A 10,579-nucleotide genomic window follows, 5' to 3' on the forward strand; every position below is an offset into this window, starting at 1 on the left:
AATTCAGATATATAAAGCACAGGCCAGGGGGGCGATCCTGTATGGGGCTGAACTGTGGGGCCATACCCCATGTCGGAATCTGTCATCCACGGAAAACAGATTCATAAGACAAATTACCGCACTTCCTTCTAGCACCCCACTTCTCCCTTTGAGGCTTGATCTAGGGCTACGGCCTCTCGCCGACGAGATAAGTCTAAGACCCATTGCCTTCTGGCGCAGGCTTTGGAGCAGCGACGATCTCGCCGACTATAGGGCGGAACTGGTCGAACTATTAAAACACCCCAAGGCGCTCAGTATCCCCTGGGTCCAAAATATCCAGTCAACCTGCACAGATCTGGGGCTCCCCGAACTGTGGACTAAACCAGCAGATACAGCACCTAGAATCTCTAAGAGATTTTTGGCGAATCTGTATCATGAACACAAAAGGGTAAGGGCTTTAGCTACCCAGACAGAGGGGTCCCTTTCCTCTAAATTTCTGCAAAATAAGGATCTCTATGCACTTGAAAAGGCTTTTGATCCCATATATCCCGTACTCACTAGAAAGTTATTTCTCCAGTGGAGATACGGTACATTGCCTTTGCGCTCCTTTTCTAGCACCTGGTCGCAAGTCCCTTCCACTAAGTATTGCCCCCTTTGCGCTGACAAAGAGGAAAATGACTTACATGTGATCTTTTTCTGCCCAGCATATAAGGCAGCCAGAAAGTACTGGCTGCTGCCTCTGATTAAGAACTTGGGTGGCAGGGAATATATACCTATGTACAGGATTTTAAAATGTGATGTTTCCGGCCCAATCGTTTTTGCGCTTGCCAAATTTTTTACAAATGTATGGCATACGCGTAATCATCTTTTAAAAAATGCTGGGTAGTCTGTAGATTGCTCTATTTTTAACATTGTTAATAATGTTTGAAGTGGATTTTTAAATCACGCACTGATGTTTTATCAAATGTGACAGAATTTTTGTGATTTTAATGTATGTGTATCTTTTATGACCAAATGGTCGAAATAAAGATTGGAAAATGAAATAATTAAATATAGAGTGGAGTGGGAATAGTAAATTAATTTAGTTCAGTGCCCAGCACCTACCCTAATTAAATATAGGTTGGAGTGAGAATAGTAAATTAATTAAGTTCAGTGTCCAGCACTTATTTTAATTTAATATAGACTGGAGTGGGAATAGTAAATTAATTTAGTTCAGTGTCCAGCACCTACCCTAATTTAATATAGGTTGGAGTGAGAATAGTAAATTAATTAAGTTTAGTGTCCAGCACTTATCTTAATTAAATATAGAGTGGAGTGGGAATAGTAAATTAATTAAGTTCATTGTCCAGCACCTACTGTAATTTAATATAGTTTGGAGTGAGAATAGTAAATTAATTAAGTTCAGTGTCCAGCACTTATCTTAATTAAATATAGATTGGAGTGGGAATAGTAAATGAATTCAGTTCAGTGTCCAGCACATACTCTAATTAAATATAGGTTGGAGTGAGAATAGTAAATTAATTAAGTTCAGTGTCCAGCACTTATTTTAATTTAATATAGACTGGAGTGGGAATAGTAAATTAATTTAGTTCAGTGTCCAGCACCTACCCTAATTTAATATAGGTTGGAGTGAGAATAGTAAATTAATTAAGTTCAGTGTCCAGCACTTATCTTAATTAAATATAGAGTGGAGTGGGAATAGTAAATTAATTTAGTTCAGTGTCCAGCACCTACCCTAATTAAATATAGGTTGGAGTGAGAATAGTAAATTAATTAAGTTCAGTGTCCAGCACTTATTTTAATTTAATATAGACTGGAGTGGGAATAGTAAATTAATTTAGTTCAGTGTCCAGCACCTACCCTAATTTAATATAGGTTGGAGTGAGAATAGTAAATTAATTAAGTTTAGTGTCCAGCACTTATCTTAATTAAATATAGAGTGGAGTGGGAATAGTAAATTAATTAAGTTCATTGTCCAGCACCTACTGTAATTTATTATAGTTTGGAGTGAGAATAGTAAATTAATTAAGTTCAGTGTCCAGCACTTATCTTAATTAAATATAGATTGGAGTGGGAATAGTAAATGAATTCAGTTCAGTGTCCAGCACATACTCTAATTAAATATAGGTTGGAGTGAGAATAGTAAATTAATTAAGTTCAGTGTCCAGCACTTATTTTAATTTAATATAGACTGGAGTGGGAATAGTAAATTAATTTAGTTCAGTGTCCAGCATCTACCCTAATTTAATATAGGTTGGAGTGAGAATAGTAAATTAATTAAGTTTAGTGTCCAGCACTTATCTTAATTAAATATAGAGTGGAGTGGGAATAGTAAATTAATTTAGTTCAGTGTCCAGCACCTACCCTAATTAAATATAGGTTGGAGTGAGAATAGTAAATTAATTAAGTTCAGTGTCCAGCACTTATTTTAATTTAATATAGACTGGAGTGGGAATAGTAAATTAATTTAGTTCAGTGTCCAGCACCTACCCTAATTTAATATAGGTTGGAGTGAGAATAGTAAATTAATTAAGTTTAGTGTCCAGCACTTATCTTAATTAAATATAGAGTGGAGTGGGAATAGTAAATTAATTAAGTTCATTGTCCAGCACCTACTGTAATTTATTATAGTTTGGAGTGAGAATAGTAAATTAATTAAGTTCAGTGTCCAGCACTTATCTTAATTAAATATAGATTGGAGTGGGAATAGTAAATGAATTCAGTTCAGTGTCCAGCACATACTCTAATTAAATATAGGTTGGAGTGAGAATAGTAAATTAATTAAGTTCAGTGTCCAGCACTTATTTTAATTTAATATAGACTGGAGTGGGAATAGTAAATTAATTTAGTTCAGTGTCCAGCATCTACCCTAATTTAATATAGGTTGGAGTGAGAATAGTAAATTAATTAAGTTCAGTGTCCAGCACTTATCTTAATTAAATATAGAGTGGAGTGGGAATAGTAAATTAATTTAGTTCAGTGTCCAGCACCTACCCTAATTAAATATAGGTTGGAGTGAGAATAGTAAATTAATTAAGTTCAGTATGTAGTGGGAGTAGTATGTTAATTAAGTTTGGTAAATAGCAAATATTAGAATTAATTATAGAGTTGAATAAGAATAGTTACATTTATTGGATTTAATTGACAAAAAATCTGTAGATTTTAGTTTGTGTTGGATAAAACATAGAAGTTATATCAGAATGCAAATTCCAAATTATTTTTAAATTAAATAGTAGATAGGAAAATAATATTTATTTTATAGTTGTTGGAATGTATATTCATTCGAGAGAAAATTTTGTTTATTATTACGCATATTTTAATAATTACATCATTGCAATAAACATGTCTGATATATACCATACGAACTGTCTAAAGCTATCGACCTATTACCTAGATTGAACTCTGGGTCCTGCCGATTTCGTCATACTACCCCCCGTTTTGACGTGTAAATATTTCTTATTGTTGAAACTCGCCTTGAAAATCCCATGTTTGTGCGAAATGCATTGGCTGCGGATCTGGTCTCACTAAATCTTGGAATAAAGGAATTCAAGCAAATACTCAACTACTGTGTGGATTCGAAACACAAAAGTTTATTTTGACATTAATTTACATTTCTTCCAATATGTTGCCTCTCATACTTGTGGATAATTGTTGTCTTGGTGGTCATTTGAGCAGCTGACCATTTGAGGTGGGCAATATTATCGTTACTGATAAAGTGAGAAGTCCAGGCTGAGCATTCACCTAAAACCGTGCTGCTTTAATTTTCAAACTTCCTATGTTTGTTTGGTTCTTTTATTTTGTAACCGCTCGCTGTTGTTTTGGGTTATTTTGGTCGAATCCAGGTCGCGGTTCGGAGCTGTTTCGCGTTTGAGAAGGTAAGAGTTATTTGCTTTATTATTAAATAGTTTTAAGTGTTTTGTGGAAGTAGTTATGTTGTAATAAGTGTGTATTGATTGATGTTTTAGAAGTTAGGGTGTTAGTAATAGTTTGTATACGGTTTTATAATTAACGTTGTGTTCCGTGTTTGTGGCTTTGTTAGTGTTTTGGTATTTCGGTGTGTTAAAGTTTTATAGTGTTTGAATAACGTTTGTAGTGAGGTTTGTACGTGCGTTTTGTGTGTTTGTGGGTGGGTGGGAATGTTTGTTTCTGTTTTGTAGGTTTTACGGAGAAGATATTTTCGTCGGTTTCAAACACCTTATTTTTTAAAAGGAAGTGTGTATTAGTTGTGTTTACTAATGTTTATTTAACACTTCCTTTATTGTTCGGGTTTCCAGGAGCGGTTATTTACCTTTTTTATATTTTTCGGGATTTTTATGGTTAATGGATAGTCATTTTTTGGATAACTATGGATTTTGAACTCCCTGGATTTATTTGGAAGGAATGTTATTATCCCATTGGAGATACTACACAGGTAAGTTCATTTAAATATTTTTATTGTTGGTGGCGAAACCTTATATATTTAATATTGTTGTTGTGTACTTGGTTTGTTTAATTATGTTGTCTAAATATATGTCCATATAATTCATGTATATATTTTAGACCACATAATTAAATATGTGATATAATAAAGTGGATTATTTATGTTGTGATAGTTGTTTTAGTAGAATTGTGGGTTAATATTTAGAAAAGGGTTTAGAAGAGAGTTTGAGCTATTATATTTAAGTACTCAAGTCCTCTTGTGGATGGGTATAGCTGTACCTGTTGTTGTAGGTAATTATACATTTGAGTAGTTTGTCTAGACTGTTTTGGTTTTAATTGTAGGACAGATTGTTGCATTCTTAATTCTTGGAAACTTTGTTCCTTTTGTATGGCAATTAGTAGTTTTTGTAGTGTTGGAGTTGTTCTCCCAGTAGAAGTTAGGAATGCATTATGCCAGCCCTCGACGGCGTTGTTAGTTTTGGCTTGTTGGTTGAGTGTATACATTCCACCAAGGTATTTGGAACTTGGGCTGACGTCTATGGCCTGATCTGTGCAGTCTCCCCACCCAGGTATCCTCAAAATAATCTAACAGGGGAGATAACTTTACTTCATTTTGTTTGTAGAATGGACTTTCTAATAAAAGATTGTAATGTTCTGCAACATCTGTGGTTGGTACATAAGCTAGGGCTGTTAGAAGTTTTATTTGATGTGCAAAACTTATGTTAGTGGCGTATTCTACACTTAGTGAAGATTTTTGTAAATGTCTCCATATACATTGGTTAAGATGGAAGTAACATCCTTGGATAGCTGTATGGGGGTACAGTTTTAGAATGGAATTTATCATGGCTTGCTCAAAGTCTATGATAATTGTTTGAGGGTAAAAATCATTAGATTCTTGTTTTACTTTTCCTAGCATTTCATTATATGTTGTGTTTTGTTTGTTAGGTAATAGTGCATAAATTAAAGGTATGGAAGTGTTGTGATATTGACCGTGTATTGTGTAAAGCTGATAGAATGGTTTTGGGCAACTTGTAAAGGTGCCATCCATCATCCATGTTTGGCATTGTTGCAGTTTAGTTATATTGTTTGCAGTAGCAAACATTATGATTCTTTTTTCTGGGCTTTTGTTATCAAAAAAAATAAAAGGTTCATTATTGTGGGTGATACTTAATTCTGGTGGAATGATGATCTCTTGAAAAGTTTTAGGGGATGGTATAGTTGTCGTGGTTGCTTTTTTGGTCCTAGCAATAGTTCTTTTTATAGAAGCAATTGATGGTAATTGGCCTCTTGCTTCTTTGGGCACTCTAGGTAATAGTTCTTTTAGGATTACACTTGTAGCAGTTTGTGAACCTGTGCTTAATTCTTTGATATTTTCAAGAGTTGATCTGACTTCTATTTCAGAGAGATTGGGTGGATGGTTATGCTCTCTTGTATATAGTACAGTTGTTTCTCTTGTTGTTGCTCGGCCGTAGCATTTGTTAGAATAATATTTAGTACACTTCCAGTTCACTTTTCGGTCCGTCTGCTTTTCTTGGGTGTATGTGTAACCCATGTAACACAATAGGAATTTTCCTTTCTGCGAAGTTATAAATTGGGCTTCTTCTGTCATCGTGATGTGTTACAATTCTGGAAAAAATGTATATGAAAATATATGCTATAGTACTTTATATCTTTATATGAAATTAGCAAAAAAGCATTTTTTTTATATATACTTACCAAGTCTTTTTTGTTGTATTTGAATGAAGATGTTGTTTGTCGCAAAAATGTTGTTTAGTTGATTTAGTCTCTGAAAGTTAAAGAACATTTATTGTTGTGGTTGGTTTAGTTTTTTAAGTGGGGTGGTATTGCTGTTTGGTATAGACTATATTTTTATTGAAGAAACTTATTTTATTGTTTTACAAATTAACAATTCAAAAAACATTCCCCCACCTTCATCTGTCCCGGAAGTACCACACATTTATCATCAAGACCAATTATTCAGGAGAATGAACAACCTTTCCACCCAGTTCTCTACCCCCCCTCCCCCACCACATGTCAATGTACCCCCGTCTCCTTCCCCTCTTACTATGTGCCCCTCCTGCCTAATAAATAAGATGCAGTAGCCTAACCTCTCACTAAGCAAACAGAGCCTACCCTCATGCCCAGTGGTATAGACTATAGGTGTTAATTTATACAGGTTTTTTACAATTTAAAAAAGAGAACATGGATTTGTTTAGGGGTTTAGGATGTTTTGGGGTTTGAGTAGGATTTAATTAATATTTTATAAAGTATTTTGATAGTATACTTACTTTTTAGTGAGTCTTTTCTGGCAATCTTCAATATTTTCTTTAGCTGTTTGGAGTAATATCTGTAGTGGAAACATAAAGAGATGGAATATATAAGTTAGTTATTTATTTGAGTAAAGATAAATTAGTGTTTTAGTTTAATTTGGCAGTTTAGTTAGAAAAGAATATTTACTTACGTTTTTAGAATAGTAATAGGATGTAGGTTTCTTCTGTTTAGTAGAGCTTCTTCTTCGTTCAATGCTTTGGTTTAAGGCACCGTGGAACACTTGTTTTAATTGGTTTATATAGTGGTTTCAAATTGTTTCTTGAATGTTATTGGTTGTTTTCTGTATGTGGCCTTTCTATTGGATGGTTTGAATTTTTTTTAGTTAATTGGTTTCCTTTTATGGAAAATGCTAAGTAAGAGTATATTTAGTTTTAAAGGAGGAGAGTTTTAAATTATTATATATAAAAAGATTGTTTATAATGTGTACTAATTTTATTTAAATGTGTTCGAAATGCCAATGTGATAATTATTTTAGGTTTTTTTTATTATGTTGTTAAATATAGAGATCGCTATAAATGTTATGTTTATGTTTAAGTAGAATCTCATTTGAAAATGTATGTTTTGGTAAAATATTGTCTTTATGTTGTTGAAAGTATTGGTTTTATTAGTATTAGAATTGTCGATATATTTAAAAAAACGATATTATTGATGTCTATATTTTGGTTATCGATATTTGTGACATGTGTCATATTTATTAACTTATGTCGATATTTAGTATTTCGATATTAATGTGTGCGATATTTGTGTGATCGATATAATTGTATTACGATATTGTAGTGTCGATATTAGTGTAGTTTTTTAAATAAGTATACAATGTCGATATTTTTGATGTCGATATATTTGTTGCGATATTTGTGTAGTTCGATAATATGTCTGTCGATAATATGTCAGAGATCCAGCTACAATGTCCTACCTGTCTCTAAAAATGTGGGGTTTGACCTAATGCTCAATATGCTCTTCAGACAGCATAACATGTCCATAACTGTTGCAGTTTCTATGAAGGAGATAGCAGAAGGACCGGCAACTAAAAGGCCTAAGACACAGAGGGTGCCATGCATGAACATGCAAACAACAAAAAGAGATCAGGCAATGCTCAATACATTTGACAAGACTGCTAGGAATGAGGAGTGGAAAGACAGGGATGGTTGGGACAAAGGGGCTGAGGTAAAAATCCCAAGATTAAGGGTTAGACAACAGCTCATCGCACCATCATGCATTCAGAATGATAAATGGATGGCCCCAAAAAAGCCAGCTGTGCTGGTGCACCCCCTCAAAAAACCATGCACAATACCACAACTAGTGAAGGAAAGGGAAGAATGGAAGAAATGCAGTTTTGGGTGTAGCATTGCAGAATTAGCAAAGGGTGAGCAAGGATTAAGGGAATGCGAGGAAAGGAATGATAAAGCCCTAGGAATTTCAGAAAGGGGATATTCAGCAACACCAACAATTTTCGTTGGTGAGAGTAACTGCACACACACAACAAAGCTATCACGGATTAGGAAGAGTGATCAGCGATCTTCACCTGGACTAGTGGGTTTCAAAGGACTGCTCTTTGTCTGTGGCCAATGGGCGTACTTATATTTGCTCCTGGGATGGTATGATAGTTGCTACCTTGCCTCCATCCTGCCTCGAATTATACACTTCACTGACCTAGTACAGGTTGAGCACCTAGAGAACTGGACTGGAAGGGTTAGGAGGACACCAGAATGGCAGGCTGACTTGCTGACAGGGTTAGGGACTATAGTGCCTGGTGTAGAGGTAGTATATACCTCCATACGGATACACCAGTTAGCAAGGATGATTGAAGATCTTGCAGATTCAACAGTAGCAGTATTGGGAAATACCACTGAAGAACTCGCTGCCATGAGAGCAGTAGTAATACAGAACATGGTTGCATTAGACATCATCCTGGCGAAGGAAGGTGGAGTATGTCACGCCATCCACCAGGTGTGCTGTTCCTGGATACCTGACAACAGCCACAATATAGACAAGGCAATACATAACATTAAAGACATAAAGGACGAAGCACAGGGCATACACACTGGAGGGATGTGGGAACAGCTAATGCTTTGGTTAGGAAACTGAGGATCATGGATATTGGAGGTGATTATTGTAATGATAACAGTGTTAATCACCCTCTGCATAATGATCCATGTTTGTCCAACATGCTGCACAGCCTTTATATCCTGCTGTGCACAATGTTTGCCCCACAACAAATGGCACGGACCTCACGATCATCACACCAATCCTGATGCTGAAGGAGAGGAGATGGTGATCAGACAGTAGGCATTAGTGTTTTGGTATCAGATGGGGCAATGTAGAAGCCATCTTTCTTATGTGATACCAAATGCTGTTAGCTTTTAGGCCCTGTTAAGTTGACGTAAAAATCACTGCACAAGATACTTGTACCTTTCCTTGGCTTCAGAGAAACCGCTTTAGTAACGCAAGGCTTGCTCAAGACAGATACGTGACAAAGGAAGATGCTCGTTTAGACACAGACGTTTCAGCAAATCCCATTTCGCAATATTTCTGGTCATTGCTATTATGTTGCAATTATTAACTAGAAAAGTACCAAAACTGATATCTTACATTACAGTGGAAAGTCCAAGAAACTGCCTACTTGGGACACGTGGTCAGCAACAGTATATATCGGACCTTAAATGGTATAGCACAGCCTAGGCCCTTGCTAATTGGTCAAATGAACAAAGCTTAATTTGTACTACGTATGGTATGTTGCTGCATCCTTTGCGGTTTGGGCCTATAAAAGCTTTCAGAAACGTCATATCGTTGGATATTCAGTATCTATGCTGTTTGTCTCCGTGCGGCACGTACTTGCATTGTTTGTTGGTCTCCAATAAATTCTGCTATCTTCCGTGCTGACAGAGAACTGTATTTGTGGTATTTCTTATTATTATTATTTCAGATCCAACAGCACTAATAAATAATGATAAATAATAGTACATGCTAGTAGATCACCCCAGATACCCATGCATGTATACCTTGCCTAAAGTGCATAAGGATACCCCCTTCTCTCCAGGCAGATCTATAATAGCTGTCATTGGGGGGCTGTTGGAAATGGCCCTTTGGGCAGGGTCATCCCCAAACATTTTGCGTCTTCCTCCTATTTTTTACTGACCTGCTGTTGTAGGCACTTTACCACTGCTATTCAGTGCTAAAGTGCATAGGCTCTCTGTGTAAATTGTGTTGTGGATTGGTGTTTCCATGATTGGCATATTTGATTTACTAGTCAGCCCCAAGTAAAGTGCACTGAGTGTGCCAGGGCCTATACATCAAATGCTACTAGTGGGCCTGCAGCACTGATTGTGCAACCCACATGAGTGAAAAGGTAACTCAGACCTGCCACTGCAGAGTCTGTGCGCAGTTTATAACTTCCATGTCGACTTGGCAAGTGTACCCATTTGCCAGACCCTAACCTTCCCTTTTCTTACATATCAGTCACACCTAAGGTAGGCCCAAGGTACCCTTGTGAGCAGGGTGCAGTGTATATTAAAGGTAGGACATGTACTGGTGTGTGTGACATGTCCTGGTAGTGAATTACAGTGCACTTCGTTTTTCACTATGGAAAGGCTATCTGTCCCATAGGAAATCATGGGAGTTAATTTATAACATCTTATAAATCTAACTTCCCATTGGGACCAGATAGGAAAATAAAGTTAAGTATGCCTGAACTCGGAATCTAAAGATGCATCTTTTAGTAAAGGTGATTTTTACATTCTGTGTTTGAATATACCACTTTTAGAAAGTAGGTGTTTTCTTGCTTAGCCATCCTGTGTGCCTCTGCTAGGATGGATATTGACTGTCTGTCTTTGTAGTGACAGGGGCTGGGGAG

General features: G+C 36.1%; 1 long non-coding RNA gene across 1 annotated transcript; it reads right to left on the minus strand.

Moving 5' to 3' along the window:
- Positions 1–5,608: 5,608 nt before the first annotated feature.
- LOC146801987 (uncharacterized) lies at positions 5,609–6,747 on the minus strand. The gene is made up of 3 exons (XR_014967349.1): positions 6,687–6,747; positions 6,115–6,184; positions 5,609–6,024 (listed from the first exon to the last, which is right to left on the minus strand). It is a non-coding gene; the product is annotated as an uncharacterized LOC146801987 (long non-coding RNA).
- Positions 6,748–10,579: the final 3,832 nt, after the last annotated feature.

This window comes from Triturus cristatus, chromosome 8 (assembly GCF_964204655.1).
Source record: "Triturus cristatus chromosome 8, aTriCri1.1, whole genome shotgun sequence".
Taxonomy (NCBI): Eukaryota; Metazoa; Chordata; class Amphibia; order Caudata; family Salamandridae; genus Triturus; species Triturus cristatus.